The sequence below is a fragment of the Notothenia rossii genome (genome assembly GCF_949606895.1).
Source record: "Notothenia rossii genome assembly, chromosome: 6".
Classification (NCBI taxonomy): Eukaryota; Metazoa; Chordata; class Actinopteri; order Perciformes; family Nototheniidae; genus Notothenia; species Notothenia rossii.
Window position 1 is genome coordinate 74,910,692 of NC_136909.1, and position 27,439 is coordinate 74,938,130.

At 42.9% G+C, this 27,439-nt stretch overlaps 1 protein-coding gene across 2 annotated transcripts in view; it reads left to right on the top strand.

The window, feature by feature from the left end:
- Nucleotides 1-27,439, top strand: part of zmiz1a (zinc finger, MIZ-type containing 1a) — a 97,983-nt gene that overhangs the window by 18,813 nt on the left and 51,731 nt on the right. For both annotated transcript variants that reach the window (XM_079688760.1, XM_079688761.1), the window contains exons 2-3: nt 6,240-6,357; nt 19,390-19,466. The gene's annotated coding sequence lies outside the window, so the exon portion shown is untranslated. The remainder of the gene's footprint in view (nt 1-6,239; nt 6,358-19,389; nt 19,467-27,439) is intronic.

A 27,439-nucleotide genomic window follows, 5' to 3' on the forward strand; every position in this document is an offset into this window, starting at 1 on the left:
ACAATAAAAAGAACAATAAAAACATACATAAAGGAGTGTGCAAAAATATTTAGTATTGGCCTGCTACAGACACATCAAATAATGTGCAGAATTAATGTCAATTAAATGTACCTACATTGTAAACATCACAGAGAGCCCTAAAAGCAATTTTGAGACCTTATCATGTTGGCTGTCCATATGTTCTGACCATTCTTTTTCATTTGCTCATCACACTGCAACATAAGTTAACATTTTTAAGCTTTCAGAAAGATCAGTTTTCTGTGGCATCGAAACATATACAGTATATAGATCAGCTTCAATGAAACAGAAATGTTACCCTTTTTCTTTTTTTAGAAATTGGATAAAACACAAGACATACTCTCCTTGTGAGTCTAATGATACCCGCATGTAATTATTTTGTACCTAGATCTAAACAAAAAGTCCATTTGCACAGATTTTCTGGCAGTTATTCACTGCAAGCATTTTTTTAATGTAATCTGATTAGCCTATTACTGCAGCATCTTAAACCTATTCATTTGTGGTGTGTGGTAAAGTCAGGCGAGGGGTATAAATAAATATCTTAATAATTTAGACGCTTTCTAAAATGTATTATCATTTGAATAGGGAGGAGTGGTGGTTTGAATTTTACGCAACTCACTGAATTCTTTGTTTCACATAATAGGTATCAAATGAATTACTAAAGTAGTATATGTATCATTTTTAAGAGTACTACTTTTAACTGGTATCGGTGCTTTTCCCCAGCCATATAGAAAAGACAAAACTTTTCCAAATAACATTTTCTACAAAGTAATGTATTGTAGTTCTGTGTAGTGAGTTGTTTTCCCTCTGAACCAGACCATTTAATCCTCTAACCTGACAGAACACCACACTATGAAAGGCAGGGCTGGGCCAGAGATGAACTGTGTGATTTCCAGCCTTTGTACAGTCACACAGGTGAGAGTCCTTTCTTTGTCCCATCCAACAGGTGTGTTTTCTCCACTCCTCTCCACCACCCGCCAGCTTAGCTAGCCAGGACAGGCCTTCTTCCACTCCAAAACCATGATTGCATTCTTGAGCTATTCCGCCCCCTCCTTCAGAACAAGAGCCCTCCGCATCTCTCTCCCTTTCATGTTGAGGCTGCTGGCCGCGTTTCCCCTTTGAAGATGTAATCTTGGAAAACACAGAGACATCTCTGGGATTATCTTAAATGTCTTCAGTATGTCAACAGCCTAGCCTTGTTGCTGTTGAGGTTGTTGAGCAGCGCTGGCTGTTTAAGGGGTCGGCTGTGATGACAGCAAAGGAAAATGCCTCATCGCAGAGGTAATCACAGGGTCAACTCTGCTGACTCCATTCAGGGCCAACCTCCCACTGTTAAAACTGGATGATAACACACACACAATGAAATGATGTATTCCCCATGTGGCAATTCTGTGTTTACAATTGAGAATAATAGCTGGCAGTGGGGCGCTCAATAACGGTTGGGAGACTAAGGTGAGGTTCATTTATGTCATGGCATCTTCTGAAATGTTATGGAAATCTGAACGGTGCAGCATCTTAACCAAGCATATGCAATAAGATGAAAAGCATCATTGAGCCGTCACAAGAGGGAGAGTTACTATGCACCAAATTAGAGGCATGTAAGTGGGCGCTCCTTGAAAAGGATCTTGACTTTGTAATCATATCAGATGTTATCGGGAGGAGATTTTAGGAAGGGTAAGTGCTTGGAAACTAAATCAGAGAGAAGCTGCCTAGGGAACATGTTGTTATCATAATTACCTGCTGAGCGATGACTGCAGAACCGGTGTTGATGTTGACGCCGAGCCACCCTCCTCTCTCTCTCTCTCTCTTGTGTGGGCTGCTGCCTGCTTCCACATCTCTTTTGTGCTCTGTTCCATGAGTGTTTTCTTTCTTTCTTTCTTTTTTTCCCTCCCCTCTTTTCAGCCAGGAACAAACTGCAGGCGAAAAAACGCAAATATTGTTTTGGTGAGATCTGGTTCTGAGATCTGGGACAGTCTTACGTCAGAGTGTACGTGCGGGCGCTGCTCCCGGGAGCCGAGGCGAAACGTAGACCTCATCTTCTCAGTTTTCAAACAACAACCTGCTCCTGCCGGGGCCCGCCTGCATGTTTTTTTTTTAGTTTTTATTACAAATGATCTGTTTGAATGAAATGCGGCCCCTGCCTTCTCGCAGTTGGCATTTAAACGGGAGGAAATAACAGATGATGATATCGGAGCGGAAGATAGTACAGGAGAGAGAGACCACTCAAGGATGAGAAACACTTGACCTGTTTTGTTTTGGGAAAATGCTATTCCTCTGCTAATTTCCTCCTGATAAGTATCTGACAGCTCATAGTAAAGTGTCTTATCTTGGCTAGAGGGAAATGACTTCCCTCACTCACGGTGCCAATCGATTTCAGAGACTCTGCTGCTTTAAATTGCATTCTCTGCCCCTCCTATTTGCATAGAGGTAATCAATTACATATATTAGCTTACCGCTTTTAGCTTAACATAGCCTTTCTCCTCCCTCCTGCCTGCCTCTCCTTACCTCTCCAGAAGCTGCTGCAAATTCTAGCCCTTTCCTCTTCCACCTAACGTCATTGACTGCTGTTTGCCGTGTTGGGGGGCATTGATTTTTACTGCTCTGCCTCTCTCTGGTTTAACAGTTGATGAGTTGTGTTAAGACGCCCAGGGACAGCCCTGCCTGTTTTAAGGAGATGAGGTTGGCTTTTATAGCGCCTCTGCTTCCTCAGCCTTGGATGATAAGGTGTGTGTGTGTGTGTGTCTATGTGCTCGTGTGAGTGAGTGTCTGTATGAATTGAGCATCCGCTTGAGACTAGGATTGCCCTCAGGAAGCTAAAGTAAACGTTGCGGTGTTAAGGGCTTTTAACAGGAAAACTTGGGCTTTGTCATCTCCCGCATTTGAACCACTTTAAAGGCTTTGCGCAGAAAATTGGTTTATCTCAGTCAATGAACAGCCACATCGTCAGATACGATTACCACGATTGAACTGTTAAGAGAGTAATACCAAGCACAATTATGAAAATGGAGTCGAGTGGAGAGTTGACACAGAGTTTATATTCAAAGGGGACAGGAGTTTTTAGTCTCTCAGAAGCACCTATAACCCCCCACTGCCAACACACACACTCAAAAGTCATGGATACAGACACAAACCTCATTTAACACGATTAGTTTCTTTGAGGATTTTACCGCAGCCTCTTATATCCGGGATGAAAGAGTTCACACTTCTGACAGAAAAAAAAGAGTCTGCAAAAGCTAGTACGAAGCACTCGGCTTTTCACTGCAATATTCACCACATTATTAAGGAACACATTGCTTAGTGCTGTGTTGCTCTCAACACCATCTGTAGTGTGCTCCTCAAGTGGTAGCAATTTCCTTGTAGCCTCGTGTCTCTCATGCAGTGAGTATTACAAGGGAAACTCGATTGCAGATCTCCGCTCGATGTTCTAGTGCATTTAGTTTCGCATAAACGTTTGCATTCTTCAGTGATTGCTCCCCGGCAGTTTCCGATGTGCAGAAATGCTCTGCCAGCTCAGTTTTTAACTCTCTCTCGCACTCTTTGGCTTTGAAGCCTGATGTAATCTCCGAGTATATGAAAAACGATTTGCCTAGATTTTTCTCTTAAACTAGTATCCTCTGCTGTGACACACCATGTTGTTGTTTTACTGACATTAAGCCAGCTAAACATCCCTTGTACGGTTGCTCAATGATGAAAACGAATGTAATTGATACAACTAATTAAAAAACAATTTGATTATATAATAATATCATTGATTTGAGCAATTTATGGCCAACTTAACAATGTGATATTATAGTCTTTTTAAATCCATAACCTCAACACACTCACTGCACAGGCGTTTTAAAGAGGGTCTATTGGTGCGTGTTATAGCTGGGTAATATCAACCTAATAGGCTTACCTGTCAGCACAGTACGGGACACAGACCCTGTAAATCACATTTGTCTGCGACACCTGCTCGCCTCCCCGCGTATTTATGGGTTTTTTCTCCACCCTGTCCTCTTCTTTTTGGCCCGAGTCCAAAATCAACCCCCTCTTCCCACAGTATGTTTTTCAGTATGCTCCCTTCTTCTCATGGATTAAATGAACAAGCAGGTGTTAAGATGTATGAGGGGCCCCATTCCCTCCAAACGCCTCTCCTATTCAAACCACCCATGAACAGTTCAAAATATCAATAGTGTGTTTAAGATTTAGACTTGAGAAGAGTTTTTTTTCTTCACTTTTTGTAAACTTTCATATTTTAGTTCACGTGTATTTATTTCAGATATCACTTTTGAACACTTTTAATTTGATCCTAACTTCATTAAACTCCTGCCATGTGGAAATCTACTCAGTGTGGCATACTACTACCCTGATTTGTGTTTTTAAATCATGCACTGTACACATGGTGTGTGCTACACTGAAACAACTAACTATCGTTTTTTTGTTTGTTGTTTCTTCCAGTAATACTGATTATTAAATCTCTTCTACTTCCCCATATATTTTTTATTGTATATGGATGTGTCCAACTGGCCAAAATGTCTTTAAATCTGAGTGGAAAGACCAAGCTATACTGTACCACTTGCAGAATGGCCTTGAGGGCAGCCTGAAGCAGAGGAAGCTTGTTTGCACCAGTGCTAGAGATTATTAGAAGTATTTCTTTCTAGAATACTTTTCTCTCAGAAGAATTTAAGTTAAAAACAAAAAATGTTAGTCTCTGATTCTGTTTTCCATCAGAATTAAGGTTAATACAAATAATTAAAACCCTTACTTTCCCCTCAACGGGGTTGTGTCTTTTGTGTTAGTGTGATTGTGTCTGTTGCTTTAAGAGAGCGCTGTATAATAGGCTCTTTGTAGCCTTTGTATCATAAGGAATTAAAAACATAGCCACTTCTTAAATGCAAAAAATAAAGGATAAGAGATGCTAAGCCCAGAAGCACTTAGAAAAATGCTGACATGTATACTTTCAAACATATAGTCATTTGTTTCCTCTATAGTTCTACTATGGATGTTAGCTAAATGTGTTTTATTTTATTAGCATTATTGACTCTTTGGCTTCTTGGGGTCAGGGCAGCAATGTGTGAGTACTTTTGTTTTATGATCCATTATGAAGATAAAGTGTATTTCTAAATATAACAATACATAAAAGAGTTAAGGTAAGGTAACATAAAGGTTTTTAGCCTAAATAGAGTCTACATCCACGCTTAAAAATATAATAGCATCTCCTACTGTACTGCTGAGCTGCTTTGGCACAGCAGGGGCTTTAAGCTAAATGCTAACATCAGCTTGCTAACATGTGACACAGTGATGGTGATAACGTTCTGATACTGACGTGGTTCACCATCTCAGTTAAGCTTGTTGGCATGCCAATCCAAACAACTATTTTATTTTATTATCGCCAAACACAAAGTAAGCCTAAAGCTGATATTGATTGTAATGCTAGGGTCAGGGTTAGGGTTGTTTTTATTTCTAGGAATGTTGTCGTAAAGTATTTGACAAATTGAATTGTTGATCCGATGATGGCCCGAGCACAGCTAAACAAGTCTTGCAAAGGGGTGGGGGGGCGAAGGGGCGAAGGGGCGAAGGGGGAGGGATTAGTTTGACATTCAGGGTTGTGTAATATGCAGGCTAATATGGTATTTCATCACCGTTTTCGTAACAACAACTCACACCAATCGAATTGAAGTGCATGGCAGATGTCTACAGACACAGAGTGGCTTTGTGCTGGCAGGCTAATCCCGAAACCTGTGTATGTGTGTCGCGGGCCTATGCTGGATTTGTATCAGCCTGTAAAGGGTGCAGCGGAGCAGTGAGTAGAGACTAAGAGAGGTGTATTAAGGCAGTGAATCCAGCCGCTGTGTGTGTAATGGACTCAGGATGAGAGCTGACCAAGCGCCAGGGCTGCTGATAACCTTTAGGAAGGACATTGTTCCTGTGCAGTGGGGGGTGGGGTCGCGTTGGGGGGGGGGGGGGGGGGGGGGGGGGTATACAGGACTGCTGCAGTATACAGACACGGCACTGTGATAGGTGGTGCAGTCGTTCATTGGTTCATTGGCTCTCCGGCAGGGTTAGGAGGTAGAGTAAATGGGGCAGTATAGCAAACTCCCTCTTGGCGTCCTGCATACATTTTTCAACACCAGGGTGTATTTCTCTGTGATCCATTTGTCCTCTGTCCAAACCAGGTTCTCCCTGGCACTCCATTAAAAGAAATTTAACAGCCTTTTTTCTTATGTCTTCCCTCCCTTCAGATCACCGCTTAAGGAAGGGTCAGAAGAGGACCGTGCTTGAGGAATACATGAAGGGCGGGGTGGGGGAGGGGGAGGCCACCTCAGCTGCAGTACAACCAAGGTCAAAGTTCACACACAGGTAAAAAGATGATTATTTATTTGAAATCCAAAGCTTGGTGATTTTGCACGCTCCCTGGTTTAGTCTTGGCTTTTTTTTTTTCACGATCCGGAGCAGACTTGGCACGCAAAGGCAAAGTGAGGGAGTAATGTGGCTGGATTTGATTGGACCCTCCTGGGCTGGCGGCCGGGGAGGAACTGGGAACTGAGCAGTCTGCAGCTGCTGTTTATGAGGGGCTGTGCAGGATACTGTTTGGCTCCATCTAAAAAACCCAGCCAGTCCCCGTTGAGAAGCCTGTGGCCAGTGTCAGTACTTGGAGAATAGAACAAAACCATGGGGTTATAATTCAAGACATTTCTTTTTCCGATATTCTTTTTTTTACAATGGGGAGATGTGGGACTGGAGAATAGAGAAAAAATGCATTGCAGCTTTCTTTGATTACTTTGATTAATCTATAAGATGATTTAACAGACAGATCTGTACAAATGAGTTTCTCCTCAAAGAATCCTGCTAAGTCATTTTCTAACCCAGTCTCAATCCTACATTAACTTCTCTCAGGCTTTTCTTTTCCTTTTGTAGAGTTAGGTTGCATAAAATACTAATTTAATAATTTTTTTAACTGAATATAAGCACTTTATTATCCCAATTGTTTAAATTGAAAGCTTTATTCTAGTTCCAATCCAAACGTCTAGTGCACTTGCAATTCCAATTGTTCTCATGGCCCTGAACCAGAAAAGTTTGTCACTTTTTAAAGTAGCTTCAGAGTGGTGAAGAAACTCTGCAGCTCCAGTTGTGCAGTTTTGCCTTTCCTCCTGGATTCTTTGCCACCATGGATTAAGGAGGATTGGGGGCTGGTTTGCAGGGCGGGTGGGGGCAGATCCAGGAAGCAAATAAATAAATAAATAAAGTGCTGGTTAATCTTCCTTAGTGCGGTGTGTGTGAACACTGAGCAATGCCACCGCCCGGGGAACATCTGCCTCGCACACAAACACATGTGCACGTATGTGACGGACAGACAGACAAAGATACTGTACACACATGCACAACTGGCAGGGTTCAGCCAAAGCGATAAGCACACGGAAGTCAGAGCCCAGAAAGCGACAGGTTTAACACGCATGCACACGCGCCGTCCATCGGCAATGTGACAAGTAATGCACAGCGAAATAAAGAGAGAACGCTACCAGCCGACAGAACAGAGCTGCAGAATGTGACAGCGCACAACTGTAGACACATGAAAGTATGGGAAGACAAGATTTGCTGCGTTTCTCTGCTGCTGTCTCACTGTATTCAGCTCGCCCGGTATCCATGGACTCTGTTTTATCTGTTCTTTTTTTCTCCTTCTCTCGCTTAACACATACAACAGTTGATCAAACAACTGTGCAATTGAGGCAGAATTTGGCTAGACAGCCAGCCAGGATGAGTAATGCAGAACTCCTCTGGATTAATCTTTTTGGAAAGCCTATCATCGCTGCAAACATGTTACAGACTGTTGCAGTTTACAGAGGAGTATTTTTCCCTGCAGCTTTAATTGGATGCATTTTTAATGTTAGCACCACATAGTGTGACCACTGTTGACACTGAACACTGTGGCTGTTGTGAGGCAATGGAGTTCAGAGTGAGTAGAGAGGAAGGGGTGTGTGTGTGTGTGTGTGTGTGTGTGTGTGTGTGTGTGTGTGTGTGTGTGTGTGTGTGTGTGTGTGTGTGTGTGTGTGTGTGTGTGTGTGTGTGTGTGTGTGTGTGTGTGTGTGTGTGTGTGTGTGTGTGTGTGTGTGTGTGTGTGTGTGTGTGTGTGTGTGTGTGTGTGTGTGTGTGTGTGTGTGTGTGTGTGTGTGTAATAGTTGGGTGGATGTCTTCAGTGTGTCGTGTCCACACAGAAGGTGAAATTTATAGTCCTGTGTTAAAGAGTTACGACTTGGTTATAGAGTCTAGCTGTTGCACCTCCTCAGATTTGCAACTACACTTTTGGGTACTAATCAGTAACAAGAGCCCTCCAAATGTCGCTCTGTATAAAAAGGGAATGAAATAATTAAAAAAGCTTTCACTGCAGGGAATATTATTAATTTGCGACCTTGCATTAGGAGACCTGACCATGTTAAAAAATATGTCTAGTGCTGTAAGGGTGCAATCAATTAGTGAAATCCGATGCCAAACTACATTTTAAAAACAACGTAGATTTAAACAGCTGGACATTTTTACACCCAAAAACTGAGAAATATGTTCCCCGGAGTAGATACATTGTCAATAACCAGCCGTGTTAAAATACTGAGGACCACTAAGATTAAGACAACCACACCATGGTGCCTCTAATCAACTCTCTTGCCACTCATATTGAATTTAGCAGTTCAATTCCATATTATTTGCTAATGTAAAAAGCATTACAAATGTGGACGACGTAGTCTGAGTTTGAGGCTCTTTTGGTGTGTTGTCTGCACCTTGTGCCACATGGCATTCCTAGATAGACCCATGGATGTGACTCACTCCAAGGGGATTATCATCCCATTCCCAGTCTTCTTTTTTTAAATTCTTCACTGTTTTCCCCCTCAATTTTGTGGCCTCTTCCTTTTTTCATTGTTCACCTTTTCAATCTCTTTTCTTCTCCTGATTTGAGTTTCTCTGAGGTAAACTTGTCCATGTGACGGAAAGAGGGCAGTAGACTTTCTGTGACTGTCTTTCTGTGTAACTCGACATACCGTATGTTGGGTGAGACATAAAAGCAAGATAGAATAAGAGACATCATGGGTCTAATCAAGACTCTTATTCTCTTAGAAGTCTCACCTCTGGGTGCTTCAGCTTAGGAGACTGTGATGTAATTCAAAAGACAGGAAGGTGTATTTTTATCCTTGCTACTGATATTCATTGTGGTTATCATCTTATGTCTTCTTCACATGCACAAGCTGGCCTTTTTTGGATTGTGAGCTGCAAGAGGCATTTCACAAACAAGCAGAGGTATAAAGTGGTGAGTGTGGGAGGATGAGAGAGAACATTGTCTTCTCTTTTCCAGCTCAGGGACAGAGCAGAACAGGTTGTGTGAGGATACTTGCTATCCTTAACAACGTCTAACACAGCCTCAGGGCCACATCTACTTCTCTGATGCAGCTGACTGTTGCGTTGTTAAGAGGAGCGCGAATATTTGCAACACATTCCGCAGCGTCAGATGGCATTCCTGCTACACTATAATTACCAGCATACAACTTTTACTCCTACATGTTTAGACATCATTAATGCAATAACTTAGATTTATGTCTTTTTTAAAGTTTTTTTTTCACAGATTTAGATCACTTTTGTTCCTTTGACACAATAATGACTCTTAAATCTATTTAGTAATATACTCACTTTTAATTGGTGTGCAACAAAGTAGATCAGGACACGTCAAGACAAGTTACCCTGACTTAGTTTTCTTGTTTTTTCCCTTTGTGTCATTGTATACAACATTGGTCTTTTATTTTGCTTTATGGCAACAGTATTTCCTATAATAGAAGGTACAAATATGTAAGAAATTCAAGTTACTGCTTGTATCTAAGTGAGATGTGGCAAGAAACAGGCTGGTGGATCATAGAGGTTGTAAACAAACCACCAGGCTGACCTAACTTTTGAAAGTGAGAACAGACGTGTAAAGGCTAAATCATTACCTGAACTGTCTGGTTCAACTTAGTCTGCAGTGACAGATTATTACTAATATTTCTGTTTCACTGCTCCGCCTGACTTGGTGATTTCATCATGTTCCAACATCTCAGCAATCACTTAAAGCCATCATAACCAATAGAAATGTTGGCCAAGCCTACAATAATAACACCCAAGTTGCAATAAACCTGAATTTCCCTGTAATTATCTCCCAATGTTGATGTAATCTGAAATGACATCAGTAGGCCACCATCTTTTTTGCACCACTCGGTCCATAATGTTATCCATCACTGGGTCTCTCTGTCTGCCGTCGTCAATTACCCAGAGGAAAACAACATTAGAGGCCTGAATGGGACACGGAGCCGTGGCAGGCCTGACATGGCTGTGTTATATGATTACACAACCTGTTGGCTGTCCGCCTGTCAAGTGTCTCCCGGCCCTGATGAATGGCTGTAATATGCCACGCATCACAACACGGCACGCCACACACTCATTAATGGCTTCTCATAATGCCGGCGACGTTCCTCCAATGCCGCGGCAGCATTCACGGAGAGAGGCAGAGAGAGAGAGAGAGAGAGAGAGAGAGAGAGAGAGAGAGAGAGGTGGTAGTTGTAGAGTGATAGTGAGAAATGGCGGTTATGAATACTCCAACCTTGTTTCTGTGTTGCCATTCAAGCCGGTAAACAAAAGAAACATGGTGTCCTCATTTGAATAATTTCACAAACGGTGTGGCAAGACGCCAGCATCGCACTCACACGTAACTCTTGGTGAATGAATGGAGGATGAGAGGAATGGGATGAGAACACAAAGCAAAGGGAGATGTAAGAATGATTATCTTTAAAAGTGTGCCACATATGTTTCTCAATTAGATACATACTCGTCCATCTGTGTCTTATTTGCATAGATTATCAGAAATGGGGCAATGCGGCATGCGTGGCAGTGTGTGGGAACATTACAATAGGGATGTTTGAAGAAAGTAGATTGAATCGGTAGTCTGTCGGATGCCATCTGAAGCTTAGCTGATTGCTCTTTCTCTCAGTGAATAAGGAGACACGCTGCCAGAGATCCTCCAAACTACTTGACTCTCAGCTATAACAAACAGATTTGATTCACATAGTGACACTGCTCTCTTCAAACTGAACGGGAGAAAATCGTTTTGAAAGAGTTGTTTTCTAAGGAGTCTGTGGGGGAGACACTGTGTAAATGTAGCTTTGTGGCAACAAAGTAAAGTCGTTTTTCACAAACAGGCCACAGAGAGGTTATCTAACACCTACATGACCTTAAGCCACAAAAGTTGGTGGTATTTATGGCTCTTTCAGACTTTTAATGTGTGATGCCTACTGGGAAGCATCAGCCACATTCAAGGAGCCCCATTCTTTCCTTCAAGTTGACACGACTGCTCAATATACCTCAGCTTTGTTTTCTCATATATTTGCGTTGTCTCACATGTTAGGAGATTTTTAATTCCACCTTGCTCAGATGTGTTGTGCACCTGCAGTGTGTGTGTGTGTGTGTGTCTACGAGAGGAAGAGACAGTCTGTTTTGTATATTATCTGTGTGTATGTGTTCCTTCTCACAGCTTGAGTTTCTCAGTTTGAAATGCAACACCTGCAGATGTGACTTGTAAACTGCAGCCCCAAGCTCCTCTCCCATTCAGAAGGGACCATTGAAACAAAGCAATTAAAGTAGCTCCCCACACGAAGCAATGATGTGTGCGACTGATTTTACCATAGAATCTTTCAATTGAACGCCAAAAAGATTTGCTGCAGGAATGGGGAGCATCAGCTGATTTGTCATATTCATCGTCTGTTTAAACATAGAGGTCAGAGGTCACTGACAACCTGTTGACACGGGGCAGATTTATGCAACATGCACACACACACATGAAAAGACACACAGCGAGTCGTAGCACTGGTTTCTCGTTGCTGCTGATCTTTCGGTCCTTCCAGCTCCAGATACCAGAGCCTGAGTTATTCTCCGCTCCGCTCCCTGACCCTCCTAATTGAGAACGGCTGTAGGCTGAGAAGGAGAGGGCTAAAAGACAGACAGAGAGAGGGAGAGCAAATTCTTGTGTGGAAGAAAGAAAGAACGACTAAATGAAAGGGGCAAAGGGCTGAACCTGTGTAGGCCAACGCTGATCAAGTGCAGGATGGCTGTGGGCTCAACAGTTGGCCTTAAATAAAAGCTGAACCTCCTCCTCTCTGGACACACGCCAAGCACAACCAAGCACCTAAATGTAGTTGTAGCTTTTCAATGCAGTATTTGATAGCTGTAAGAAATCAAATATGAGGGAAACGCTGTTCAGAGTTGAGAGCATTGCATAAAGGAAAATCAAACCAGAGGCTCGGGAGAGGAGTGGTAAGCTCTCTGACAGCTGCATGCATGTTGTAGTGGGTGACGGTCTGTCCGTCTGTCAGAGCAGATATTTCTGTCTGTTTAGTGCTGCCTTACTGGCTGCCAGAGACACTCCTCATGTCATCGCTGGGTGCCTGCTGTCACTGGCTAAAAAGGAGAGAGGGAGCGGTGTGTGTGTGTTTTTAGAGAGAGAGAGTGACAGAGAGAAACTCGAGCAGCTGTCTTGGAAGCTCCTCTACTGTCAGTACATCTCAAATCTGCCTTCCCCTGATATCTCCCTGGTAAGACAGTGTTTCAGTCAGTTGTTTAGGCAGAGCAAAAGTCACCTTTCCACTGTCAACAAAACACAACTTTGGAAAGGATCTTGTGTGGCACAGCTTATCTTTTACTTTCGTGGCACATTGATACTCATACAGCTGCCGGGATAGTTCAACCTAACTTCCAAACTTTCTTTGAAGGTCTTAACATGTGTTAACATTTGAAATCAGCTTTTTATCGGGAAAAGGCCGGCCTGCTGCAAGTGTACAGTATACACAAATGATCTGATCATTGAATGTACCTCCTGATACAGATTAATATACTTCAATCCACGGTACCTTACAGTATAACTCATTATCAGTGTATACAGTAATCTCTGGAACTAGTTAAGATGATTTAATCTCAAATAAAACTTGTAACATGAGTTCAAGGATTGCTGTGGTAGCGAACATCTGTGACGATCTGCTCAAGGTCCGAATAAGCACACATAAATGGTTTTAAATGACCACTAACAGATATTTAGTTTACCAGTTGAAGGTTCGTATTTCCTTAACCCTATTGCGATCTGCTGTAAAGACCCTTTCAGTGGAGTTGATGACAAAGTACCAGAATGTATACGTATAGCATACACAGTGTTAGCTGACTTTATCATTTCTCCAAACTTGCAGCAGCTGTAATGAAAAGATATGCTAGTCAGTCAGTTTTGTGTAGGAGGTACAATTTACATGACATATTAAATCAAAAATAGCAGGCTGTTTTTACATATCCCGGGTCAACTGAATGTGAGTGTGGGTTGCAAAGTGAGACAGAGCTGACATTAACTGTAATCTCCAAGTAGTTCTAAGAAATACCCTGGCTAGTCAGTTCAGTGTATATTAAAGATATCTGATGTTGTATAATACAAGCTGTGAATTTGTAGAACAAAATAAGAAATACCAATGACAACTGTTTGCCCTCTTACTGTTCTCTTAATACGAGTAATGCCTTCTATCGTTTAACACACTAAAGGGAAATAATTGACATGAAGCACATGGATGATCTCAGTGCCTGCAGTTTTATTACTGGAACAATAGACCAATCTGCTGAAAACATCATTTATTCCTCACAAACCATGGGTTTCTGTTTCTTACTAATATGCCGTATTTTTGCCCTAAGTGCTGGCCATCGACTGTTTGATTGCAATCATCTGTTGTTGGAGGGCTGTCGTTTGATTACTAACACGTGTTTTTCGCCAACCAAGATGGTGTGGAGTGAGGTAATGGAATACTAAGAAAATGTAAAATCCTTAGTGAGGTACAGGGCTGAACAATGGCTCAGTGGTTCTAATGAAGGATGGGGGTTTGGACCCACAATGTGAATTATGCCCGAAACTGTGACGTATTTTCACTCTCCAGGTTTTTTCTCCGTTTTTTCTGCTTTTCATGCGGCTTAGTAGAACTGGGGAATTGCCAAAGGTTGGAATTTGTGCAACCTTGAAAGGTATAAGTGGTTATTTAAAATACATGGATAAGTAGCAAGGTGTCACAGTTAAAGTATCACTTCTGATTCAAAGTTTCTCAGATATCTCAACTTCTCTTGAACTTTCTTGAACTGTTTATTGGATCTTTCATCAAGATCCTTGTATGACTTAATGAATCTAGGAAGCAGGGTCACCTAATTCCTCAAATGTAATTTCCAGGCTGGAAAATCCCAGATTTGAGCAGTGGTATGGGCTTTCAAAGTGACGTTGCCTATAATTTTGCGGCAGCCTCGACAACATAAGTCCAACTTTAGATTGTGTTAGCTTCCTCTGGCTCCTCCGGTGCCCTGACAGCCCTGTAACCACACACCGGTGTTTATGTTCTTTAGGTTAACACGGTTATCTCCGTACGTAACCTGAGCCCTCAACCTACATGGGCACTTGGCATACGTGTGTGTGGTTGCGTGTGTGTGTGTGTGTGTGTGTGATCTTGCAGCTGCAGGACCCGTCTCTTTTCCCCGCGTCTCTCTCCAGAAAGAGCTGCAGGGACTTGCCAGTATTTTCATTCCCTCTGGAGGCATTTCCGCACACTAACAAAGCCTGGCCTGCGTGATGAAACGGAGAGGAAGCAGCTTTTGTGAAGGGAGCAGGCGATTTCAGTTTGTGTTTGAGTGTGTGTGCACTGCTAACCCTGGATAACAGTTAGTTACATGCACATTTACTTTTGAGCTTGCCATTGAGGTTGCTCCAGGCTGTTGTTTGCAGACGAGCCTACTGTAGCACGAGAACAAGCCTACTCTGTAACCCGTTCAAAAGACAACGTTGACTCTTGTTTGCCTCTAATTAACCGACATAATACCTAGCTTGTTTGATTTGTTAGCGTTTTTTACAGGGCTTGTTAACTACTGGCCTTTCACAGACTTCACTTCCTCTGTAGCAATTTGCCAAAAGGAAATGTGTGCTGTACTCCAGGTCACAACCTCTCCAGGGTGTCTGGTTCATGGAAGGGACTGAAACAATCATAAACAAAACTTTCTTTCCCAAATATTTGTTTCACATCTTAACCAAATTACAATACTGAAGTCCACAGTACATTCATTTGAATATGCCACTTTCATGTCATAATGCTTTTTTTTGCGCTCTTAGAGTATTCATTTTTCTCTTGCTGCCGGATACAATCTGTTAAGTTGCTGGTTTCCAGAAATAACTCCTAGGTTTTGGCAAGAGCTGAGGTCGAGGCTCACACGCAACATTTTTGCTGTCTCACTTGAGGTCATGAAAGAGCTACCGAAAAATCACAAATGTTTTTCTTTTTCAACTTAAATGGGAGCAAAAGAAACTGCAGGGTCTGAAAACCACAGTGTTGCTAAAGCTGAGATTTTCTTTGGGCTTGTGTACAGAGTCAGCGTCCTGTGGGTTGTTAGCCAGGGCCCTGTGACACACGCTCATGCCCATAAACAGGGATTTGGCTCTCTGGAGAAAATAACCTTGATAATTACTGGGTGCATATGGACCTGCCCATAGCGGGAGGGGGAGGAGGAGGAGGAGGAGGAGGAGGAGGAGACAGGGGTTGACTGAGAAGGAGAAAGAGAGGCAGAGAGCCACATCCGCTGGTGCATTCCTCCGTGCTGTGTCATACTGGTGCCGAGTTTCCCCTCAGTTTGCACGGAGATTTCCACCAGGCGGAGGGTGCAAAGTTCTCCTGACGTATGGCTCGGGGCTGTGGACACTGACATTTTCAAGTTTAACAAGGCAACAAGTTCATCGACTCCCCACGGTAACAAAGAAACAAACCCAACATTTTTAAAGAGTAAACATAAGAGGGACTGCCAGACAATGGCCAACAATTGGAGACATATGGAGGTGGAGTGACCTAACTGTTGATGCGCTCATAGATTCAAACTTGACTCACTCCCACTCTTTTCTCTGCCTGCATCACGTGGCTGCTGGAGTCTGGGCTGAATTGGCGTCATTACAGCAGTCAGAGCTGAATGTCTGTGGTTGGCTCGCCGCCCGTCTGCTCGCCTGTCATTCAGCTGGTTAAAGAGGCCTTGTTGAACCGCTGCACTGTGCCCGGCTACTACAGGGCCATTCATGCCTGTAACGGCAGAAACAGCCAAGTGCTGTCATCAGTTAGCTAGCACATACCAATTCACTACTGGAGATGACAAGGGCATTTTGCTTGGTGAACACAATCCCCCCTGAGCAACCTCTTAACCCGTTCTTTTGAAAGTTTGCATTTCAGAGAATGAGAAGCTCTCGAACAGAGTCTTTAGACAAACACAGCGTTCAAGTCTGGAAATGTTCCGTCTCTGTTACATGAACGCCGCCTACGTCGAGTGTAAAGTGAAATAGACGGATCCGTTCCCCAAGGAATCATACAAACAACAGCTCAAAACAACAAAACAGATCCTTTGTTGCGCCTCCAATGCTAGAAATCTCAAACAGATATACAGTTTGTCACTCCGCGGGAGAGTTTTTCTTCCCTTTGCTTGTCAGTCGCTCTGTGTGCCGTTGGCTAATAGCAGCTCCTCCTGTCACAGATGACCTGTGCCTTATTGAAACATTCTTCGTCCTTTTTTCAGTCCCAGTGTGACACACAGAATGAGGACATGCATGAGAGCCATGACTTCATCCTGCGCTCTCACTCTTCCCCTCCACTTTTCCGCTTCCCCTTTGTCATCCCCTACTCCTCCTCTTTCTCTTCTTCTCCCTTCCCTCTCTTGTACGTTTTACCCCCCCCATCCCATCCCTTGCTCTGTGTCTGCAGCCCTAACATCTTCCTGCTATGATTAGTAATAGTGTTTTTTCCCTAGCCAGTGTAATGCAAGGAGCCTCCTGTGTCCTTGGAACACAGCCTAATAAGCTCAGACACACACTGCCTTCTCTGCGCTCCACGGGCCTATTCTCCAGTGTCACCCAGCACACACTGAAGTAAACAAAGACTGCCACACACACGTACACACACACTACCCTAGTGTGCTAATAGACCAGCATACCAGTCCACTGAGGACGGCGTCGACGCTAGCTTGCTAACGTTGACCTTCCGTGTGCCAATCACAACAAATCTGCTCCTTGATTTGAATATAGGGAGGAGAACAGTGTAAATTGAAAGCAGAAATCCCCCTGGTGTGAGACAAGATGAGCCTCTGAATAAATTATTCAGATGGCAGCCTCTTTCCTGCATGATTCTCGCCTTCTGCTACGTTTAATGGCATCTGTGATGATGCCCATTGGAGATTAATCCAGATGTAAGACGTTTGTGTGTGTATGTGCATGTGTGCTTACATGCGTATGTGTGTTTCTGTGTGTGTGGCCTGCTAACCCCTCTCATGCATCCCGTTGTGTCGTATGATGGGGAAACAAAGCCTCAACAGGGGAATTTATGTCTTCTCGGGAGAGGGCTGTAAATAAACAACTAGTGAATCAATGCCTCCATTTGTTTTTCTCTGATAATTCTGCCTGTGTCGTGAGACGGTGTGACAGAGATTTGCAAGCCGGGGGTTAGCTCTCAGCAGACGTATTTCCTCTCAGTGAGAGTGAGAAAACACACCACACCGGCCTCATGTTTCATTACCAGGCATCAGTAAATTATGTGCGCTTCTTTATTTCATTCACTGCAGCTCATTTAGCACCATGATGTAGCGCTTGTATGAGTGGGAAATAATACCTACATTAGTTATTGTGCGTAAGAGCTGCTCAGTCAACTAAAGAAACAGCGGCATATAAATTACCAGGTGCAATTGAATAGGAAAACCCACAGCAGGTCCTGTAGGTGAATGTGTTTCAGTATATGTGAGTCTCATTGATTGACTGCTAAAAGATGACCTTCCCTGACACAAGTGCTTACAAATGACTGAATGTGAGATATTCTGTGTTTTGTGAATTCACTGTTTGCAAAAGCATGTCTGCATTATAATAAAAGGCTTGTTTTTGTAAGCCATTTTTGGTATTTAGGACAATACATTCCTAGAATGCTTTTAAAGGCTTTGCTCACCCAAATCACAATAAACCTATTCCTTTTGCTTCTGGCCCTGAATGTATTAGTTTGAGTTTTAGTTGGCTGGCTTTCATCATATCTTTCTCTGACCCTTCTGCCTCAACCTCAAAACAGTGAAGGCGAATGTTGTTTTTTGTTGAAAAATTGACATGGAAAACATTCAACCGTAACCTATTTTTTCCAGTAAAAGTGTTTTTGTTACTCTGTATAAAACATACAACAAATACACTATTTCACAATTTTTCTTTTATGGCTAAGTGCCACTATAGAGAGTTTTTTTTAGGGCGGAGTGAACTGGCCCTTTAAACTGGAGGAATAAACAGTTATTTTCCCTAATTGCACTTCTGTGGTCCTCAGTAACAACAACGAGCAGCGCGAAGGTCCCAGAAAATATTAGGGGAGTTACTTGTATTAGCCACGGTTCAATGACTAATGGGAGGGGTGAATAATGGTGTTAGCAGAGTGATCCCGCTTCTTTTGGAATAAAGGTAACCTCCCAGCGTGTAAACCTTGATTAGGAGCAATCATTCAGCTAATGCTGCTGTTGGTAATGCCAACATGACTTCACAGAAGAGCCTCTAATGAGCGCTGGTATACCACGGTTTCTTTGTGCTCAAGTACCCTTCTCTGTATCCCATATCCAAGTGTGAAATTACAATATCAGATCATATTTAGTTTAATTAAACTCATATGACTAATTTAATTTGACTCAAATATGGGGGGAAATGAATAAATCATGGAGGCGTATTTAGCTTGCTAGCGCTGGTGTTAACAGTAATTAAATGTGGGCCAATCTGTAGCCTGTGAAGATAGCTCATGTCCGCCTACTGTACGAGTACACATGTGGAATACATTTAAGCCAGACGGTTTTGGGAAGCACTCTATCAGAATATTAATGGAATGATGTGGGAGTTTCAAACACAGAAATAAGTGCGGTAAAGATGGAGTCCTGTAAAGTGCATTAATAGAAGTCGAATGGTCGTCCCATTAGGAGATCTGAACATCAGAGCTCGAGAAGAGCCAGTTGCAGGGAAGAAATAGTCCTCCATGATTAGAGCCTAGAGAGTTCAAAGACAGCTGCTTCTGCTACTCGATGGGCGCAAAACACTCACGAGCAATCAACTTGTATTTGTCATTGAAGTATTTCATGTTTCATATTTGGCGGGGATTAGTGATGCACATTGTCTCCAGCTCTGTCAGTCCTTGTTATGTGCTTCCAATCTGTCAGATGCACGACAGGGTGCTTTATTACATCTCGATAAATGATGCCACCTAAGTCTTGTTTTCCTATCAGAAAAAAGCAGATTGTGTTTTGTCACACTCCCTGATGTGCGTCGCATTCTGTTTTGTTTCATTTTAGACTCGCTCTGTGATTGATGAGGATTAAGGAACGGATTTTGCCCATTAGGAAACACAGAAACGTCCTCATCCACACTGGTAAGGATCCTGATTTATCACCTACTTGTTCATCCGAGCAATCAGCTCGCACAGTGGAACAGATATGCGTCACTGTGGTTTTGCAAACAAGAAGATGTGACTCCAGTTTGAATGTTATCTTCGGTTGTGTCATACTAGCTATGAAGCACAAAGACATTTTGTACTAAAACAAAACATGGGTGATCATACAACACCAAAGGCATTTGATATATTTTGAGTCAGAGGAGCAAAAGAAAAAACAGACCTTTCAAACTAAAATCATCTGTGGAGAAAAATGTTAGCTCCTTCTATTTCCCAACAATCCTGAAATTGATACTAAAAAAGTGTCTTATTCTCCAAAAACACTTCCAGAGACCACATACACATCAGAACATACATCGCCACGAGAGGTTTACTGCCATTGTTTTTGAATGAAAGCATATGTTACGCGTTGATTTCTGTGATCAAGATTTTGTGTTTGATGATGTTTCTTCTTGCATGGCAGACAGCTGGTGCTTGTCAGGTAACAGGCCAGTGAGTCACCATAGCCCAAACCAAAAAGATGCCCATTGGATGGATGTTTACACCACCACATTAGAGCATGTACGCCACAAAGGTAATACATTTCTGGCTCGTCTTCAAGCTGTCCCTAGGGTGTGAAACCTGAACAGCAGTGTTAACAGTGTTGAACCAATGGTGAGTTACCATGTATGGCTATTGATCTCTCTATATCAGTATCAGTCTGTGAGAGGATGAAAACTGGTTATCCCCATCCTCCTGTCATCTGCTTTCTTCTGCGTACGCTGCAGGAGTCCCAGTTGATGCGAAAACATGCATGAATACTGTGTTCAATTAGCCTTTGAACAGCATGAACATCATGTGTTCAGATATCCCTTAGACCGCATGAATATTAAGTGTTCATTTAAACCTTGCCTTAGAAGACACACTCATCAATCGTCATCACAGTGTCAAATAACCTTTGACTGACGTGATGGATGATGTACTTGAGATAAATGAGGATGTGAGGAAGCATCAGACTAAAGGATGTCACATTATGGCCCCAACATGTTTTAGCATAAGGAGACTGCGTCCCTCTGCTTTTGTTTAGGAGGCTGCGCAAAATGTCGACGGCGTAGTTTGTGTACATGCAAGACGGCATCAAAGCGCTGGAAGGTGAATACTCTTTGGTGGCATCTGCACATTCTGCAATATGCTAATGAGCAAAGCTGCAAAAGCCAGATTGCCAGGAGAGAGAAGAGGAGATGGAGAGAGGAAAAAGAGGGAGGGAGCGGAGTGGAAAGGAGAGAAACAGACGGAGGCTGGTGTAAATTATGGATGCAACCTGCGATTTCCAAGAGGAAAAGAAAGGCAGAGAGAAACCTCAAGTCATGCATATCAGATTACGCATTTACCACATTTTCTTATCATGGTCCGTGAGCAAACTCGTATACAATCTGGCCTGTGTGTGTGTGCGTGTAAGAGAGAGGGAACACATTCATCCATGTCGAGTTGTGTGGAGCTGCGTTGTGCTGTCGAGCGTTCTCTGAACTTGATATGACGTGTGTGTCTAAAAGCTGTGTTGACTTTCATTGCACTATTGTGTTGCGCTGCTTTGTGTTATGTCTCAGTGTGTGCCTCCAGTCACATGGTCCCAGATAGTTCACACATATTAATTCGGCATTAAGCACGCACTTGGACGCAGTGGCCAGCTGTTTTGATGACTTTACATGCAAAATCACACTGTGGATATTGATATATTGTTGAGCTTTACTAATGATACATGAACTGTCGAGCGACCTGTTTTGTTTCCCTAAAGATACTTGTCTCTTGTAATATATTTTTGCTTGCTTGAGCATTTCTAAGTTAAGTCAAAGTGAGCGTTCGTGTCCCACTACCACATCCCACCCTCGTGTGCCAGTCCCCTAACAGCCTCTGTGAATAATGGATCCATTCTTGAGTCTAGTCTGTGACGGGGGCCTGTGCAGTGGTGTGGTTTCCCCACCAGAGGTAGAGGTGGAGGAGACGGGGGGGGGGCTGTCGGTCTGGAAATAGCTCTGCCTGAGTCGGGAGCACCTTAGGTGGGCCTCTGTGCCAACCTCTCCTCCCTTTTCACTTAACGACAACAGCACAATTCTGCTCTAAAAACCTGGCATATATTAAGCACCTATTTTCAGGTTAAAGGAAATATGGCTCCGTTCAGCTGTGAGTGATCCCGTCAAAGATGTGAAAAATCGGTGTTTTCTAAGAATTGGACGGGAGCCACGTCGTACTTAAAGCGAGAAGTGTCTGAGCCGGGGACAGAAACTATAAAGCTGCCCTGAATTTTGCCTCCATGTAAATGTGTGTTAATGTTCAAAGTAGGTCATTTATTTGGAGCAGGGACAGCCGTAGTGTGCTGCTCCGGAGCAATGTCATAACGGGAAATCATTTCATAAGCAGACATTTTGCTGGATTCGGGGATTTAAATGTACCGATATTTTGTTTATGTGCCAAGCCCTCACCTTGATGTATCACAGGGGGGGAAAGGAGGGGTGTTAAAGGTGAAAATGGCTGTGGTCAATCTAGACACAGCATCAGTAAACACAACCAGAGATAGCAGCCTAAAAATCAGACTAAATCAGATTACCAAACACACAGCTAAAAGGATTATTTCTGATCTCTCTTTTTTCCCTCTATCAGACGGACATTAAATCTGCAATCTATAAAATCCCTTCGAATGATTTTCTATTTGACTTTGCGGACCTGATTTTCTGGTCACATGTTTAGAGTGAATCTCTTTCTGCTCTCACTGACCTCTGCCCTTTGGTTCTGCCTCGAGGCATCTAGAAATTGCTTTACTAAACAGGGTATCATATCGGTCTTTAAAAATATCTTCATGAGGCACAACACGAAACTGACCTCAGATCAGATGCTGCACTGCTGCCTGTTAAGCCCCATAATGTTATAATAACCCGGCACACTTGCTGTCAGGAATAAAGCTGTGTTGAGAGACGCCTGTGGCTCTGTGGCTGTCACTTCGACAAGCAGGGCAGCGTTCACTGGCGCAGACCTAATTAATAGAACACATGATATATGGAAGGGAATAATTACACCTTGTCCCCGGCTTTCAGAGATCAAAAATGTTGCTGCATTTCTTAGAATTAATCTCAGGGATGATTGTTGCTGAACAGTGAATCAGTTGCAGTACATTATGTGCTCAGGGAAAAAAAAGACCGTAGATTAATTTGGTTAATATTTCATAAAGCTTACAAAGGCAGAGGGCATTTGAGGCTTTTCAGATTATTTGTTCTCAGCCAATATTACACACCACGGTTGAGCTGCTGCGCCACTGTGCTGCAAAGTCTACAGCTCTCCAGCACAATACCAAGAGAAGCCACTTGCCGTTAAAAGTGTTTGTCTGCGATAGGGTTGTTTGTGCAATGGGAGCCGTCCAGATGTACTGCTCCTTTTTCCTGTTGCTGTGATGCCATTCAAAGAACCGCAGCATGTGTATGACTCCTCTGAGTGCTGATAACTGCTACAAGATTTGTATTAATATCCTCACTGGTGCTCTTTCATATCAGCTGATTCATTTGAAATCTCCGTTAGGCTACTCACGCACACCTCGCCTAAACACAGAAGTATAATACAGCAGTGCTCCTGACAGCTTGACAAACTGACAGTCCCGCTCACAATCACTCCCTCCCCTCCCTCAATGAGCCGTAGATTGTATCCAACAAGACTGTAATCAGCGCAAACCTAATCAAATCATTGCTCTAACATGCAGCCCTGGCTGGCGGGCTACCACTAAAACACATCTCAGATCAAGAGGCAGGCTGCAGAATGAACCATAACCAGCCCGCCGCATGAAATGTCAGGAGAAGTAGGATTATTTTCTAAAATGTCACTGACAGCATTATAGCTCAGTTAAAGGGTGTCTCATGCTATGTTTGTATATCTCTTGGCAGCAGGTGTGATACGAGACACTGTGTGTGTTTCTGAGTGTGCAGTGATGAAAGCTACTGAACACAAATGTGAAAGTAAGCAGAATGCAGTTGACTCAAACTGCTGTGTGATTGGCAGAGTGTTCAAGCCATCAAGCTAGCCATTAAAGTGTGTGTTTTAGATCTGCACAAACATGCAAATCTCCAAACCTCCTCATTATCGGCAGCAGGAAAGCTGCCTGGGCACTGGGACAACGTGTGTGTGTGTGTGTGTGTGTGTGTGTGTGTGTGTGTGTGTGTGTGTGTGTGTGTGTGTGTGTGTGTGTGTGTGTGTGTGTGTGTGTGTGTGTGTGTGTGTGTGTGTGTGTGTGTGTGTGTGTGTGTGTGTGTGTGTGTGTGTGTGTGTGTGTGTGTGTGTGTGTGTGTGTGTGTGTGTGTGTGTGTGTGTGTGTGTGTGTGTGTGTGTGTGTGTGTGTGTGTGTGTGTGTGTGTGTGTGTGTGTGTGTTGCGCTGTATTCAGTGGAAGCTCATTCCAAGATTTGGTTAACTGAGTTGTGTTGCCCAATCACTCTGCCACAGAGTGTGCAGTTGGTTTGGCCTCTGTCTCATTTAGTGGCACCCACGCTCTTGTCCTCTCGCCATGCACACACACACACACACACACACACACACACACACACACACACACGTGCTTTTTCTGCACTATGAAAGATATATACACGTGTGCACACACACAGCCCAATGAGAGAGTGACCAAGTTAGAGAGTGAGAAAGAGGAAAAAATGAGAAAGTACCTATTAAGCTCCTCTGACTGTCCTGCCAACAGACATCAGGGGGCTGGAGGCGGAGAGTGTTTGTGTTGGGGAAAAGGATTGGGGGGGGATGGGGGGCTTTGACTAGAACAGCGGCCTTTCACTTTGTGTTGTCATATATAAGTGCTTTAAACAACTCATTACAGAGATGTGTCAGTAACCTGCTGTGAAGGCTGGCACTTATCATACACTTGTAGTTGTTGCATTATCATTATTATTTTTTGTTTAATTTAATTGATATATTACTTAGGAGTTAGTTTTTGAAATGATAGTGTATGTTTATTCTTTGTTTTCACTTATGACTATTTAAATAACTGTTCCCACGCATTTTAAACTAAAAATACCTGTCTCTCAAATTGTTTGAATGATATACACAAACACATATATATTTAAAAATGTTAACTGTGTGTGTAGATACAGATTGTAACTGTTGTAGCTGCTATTAGACGTTTAATCCAACATTTCTTTAATCTTAATAATTTCATCTATTGAAAATGTGACTTAGTTTAATGATTTATTAAACAGCGAATTGATTATTATAACAATTATAGTCAATTCTCTAAGCTATTGCGTATGGATAGTATTACATTTGTTATCTATTTGTATTTGATCTCATCTTATCTTTACACCGCCTTTCGCATTCAGACGTTTATATTAGCAGTCAGTAGCTAATCCCACCCCAAACAATCTAAGAGACAGAAACATTCTAGCTGTTTTGCCAAATGAAGCTTCCTCCTCTGCTCCGTGTTCATGCTGTGAAACAAAAGGCTAGTTTGGCCAAATCAGGACTGACATCATTGGCAACAGCTGCGGGCGGCATGTTGTGTGTGTGTGTGTGTGTGTGTGTGTGTGTGTGTGTGTGTGTGTGTGTGTGTTTACATGTGTGTGTGCGTGTGTTAGTGTCTGTCAAGATGAGGTGACCTGATTGCTCAGCTGAGCAGTGAGGGAAGACCAAGCCTCGTGTTGTCAGAGTAGCACCAATAGAAAAACACTAGAGATGGACCACAATGCACCCTGGCTGACGGCCCCCTCTCCTCTCTCAGAGTCCCTGCATGTTTTGTGCGAGATCCATTCTTCCCCTCCGAGCCATACACATACTCGCGCACACACACTGCCACTCCTGACCATGCCAAAGCAGATTTGGAGATGAAAACTGATCCGCTGCTGTATCAGCTCCCAGCTACAGAGTGGTGGGTCAGGCCAAATCCTCTCTAAAGAGCCTGTATCCTTATTGCTGTAAAGAGCTAGTTACGACTAGACCTCTCCTCGCCTCAGGTCCATTAAATGCAGCATTTCTGATCTGATTCCATCCTTAATTCCCCTCTACAGTATATACATATATTATTTTATTTGAGGAAGGAAACCAAAGAACTCGTACAGCTTGATGTGGGTTTTCTTTTACTCAAGCAGCTACAGGGGCTGACAGTCTGTAAAAACCTGCAGTGAAACATGTCTCTCTCTGCCTCAAGGAGCTGTTAACCCACTTAAATGACTTGAATTTGTTTGGGTTTCTGTTAAGAGGTTTTGCTTTTACATGATGTCCATAAATGCTGTTTGAAGAGGCATTTCATTTCTAAGAATACAGTTTAACCAACCCTTTAGAGTAAGGACCTTTTTTTTTTTAGAATGACTGTGTTACCATTTAAACATATTGACTATAACAGCAGAAAGGACCGCATACTAGCAGCTTGAATTGAATAAAAAACAAGATATAGTCTTTGATATGAGTAGTGGCCTTAAGAAAAAAAAACACTAGCTTGTTAGCGAGAGTAAAAGGTGCATGGCTTCATCATTCATTCCTCCCAGCATGAACACATAGTGCCATCTCAACACACACACGGAAATGGCCTAACACCCCCTGGGGCCCCACCTCAGTGGCCCTGTGGCGAACCGTGTGTTTGTGTGCAAGGCTTAATAACCTTACCGTGGCCATCCCACCCCTGCTGCTCTGTGTTATTACTCCATGTAGCCTTTCTGTTTTGTCCAGAAGAAGAAAAAGAGATAGGATGGATTTCAAGCAGCACCTTGGGGGGCTGGAGGGACAACAAGGCTGGAATGAGAGCTGCAGGGCGGGAAGGGTTGCTGGTGAGGAGGGCTGGGGGAGGAAACGGAGGACAAGGAAGCTCAGAGAGAAAGAGTGCATGGTGTGGAAGGTGGGGGTAGTATTGACGTGGTTCAGATAAGTGAAGGATTAGTGGATCCACAATGAGCTCGGAGCTGCTGCTTCTCCTTTTACAACAGCCAGCGGTGAAGTGGCTCCTTTTAATGAACTGTGAAAAGGAAAAGGACACGCTTACATACAAACATGTACACACATGGACATGGCTTTTATAGTGTGGATAGGTACCATATCCACTTCAGTCCATTCATATAATTCATCATAAAGTTGGATTCCTTTCATTGAGGGAAACCTTTATAATCCTTTAATCCCACCTCCTCGTTTGTGCACAGCCATTTCCGTATTACATATAACACAATTATCCTTTAAATACCTGTTTTGTAGTTATATGGTAGGTCAGGGGGTGATGTTGTGTATTTCCAAACTGTCAAGAAATCAAAGACACAACACAACTAAATATTGATCCTACAAACATTGCCTTTAGCTTTTTCCTCTGTGCCAAAGTCCTCCATTGATGTTTGAAATGTGTCTTTTTTTTGGTACAAAAGGTTGAATTAGAGATGAAATCGTACGCTTTACAAATGTTCAATACTGGATTTGTTGGACACATTTCCGTTAGTGTTCAAGTATTGATGTTTGAATCCCAGATTTGGGGTGTCTATCTCTGGAGGATCAAGAACTCTCTGCGTGTTTGTTAATCAGAGTCGGACAATTTAAGTGGAGGTTCCACTCACCCACATCAAGCCACATACAGATGAACATATGCAAACACAAGCAAACAACCATTTGACTTTTTTTGGAAAGTGGATCAAGAACTGAAAACACTCGTCTCACTCCTCCTCCCCCTCTTTGGTCTACTATCTTTTCGACTCTGTCCGTCCTTTAACAAATACTCGACACGTCTGCTAGAGAAATATGAGCAGTGCATACTTATGGTGTTTCTTTTGTTACCCTCTCCAGACACACACCCTCTCTCGCCCACTGCAGCAGCTGCAATAGAGAGTAATATCTGCTGTGAGTTAAGAAATGCTTGTTTAAAGTGAGAACTGCTTCCGTGTGTGGAGAAAATAACACACGAAACTCACTGGACTACAGATGTATCAATGAAACATGTTGAATCGCGTGTAGACTTTTAGAGTG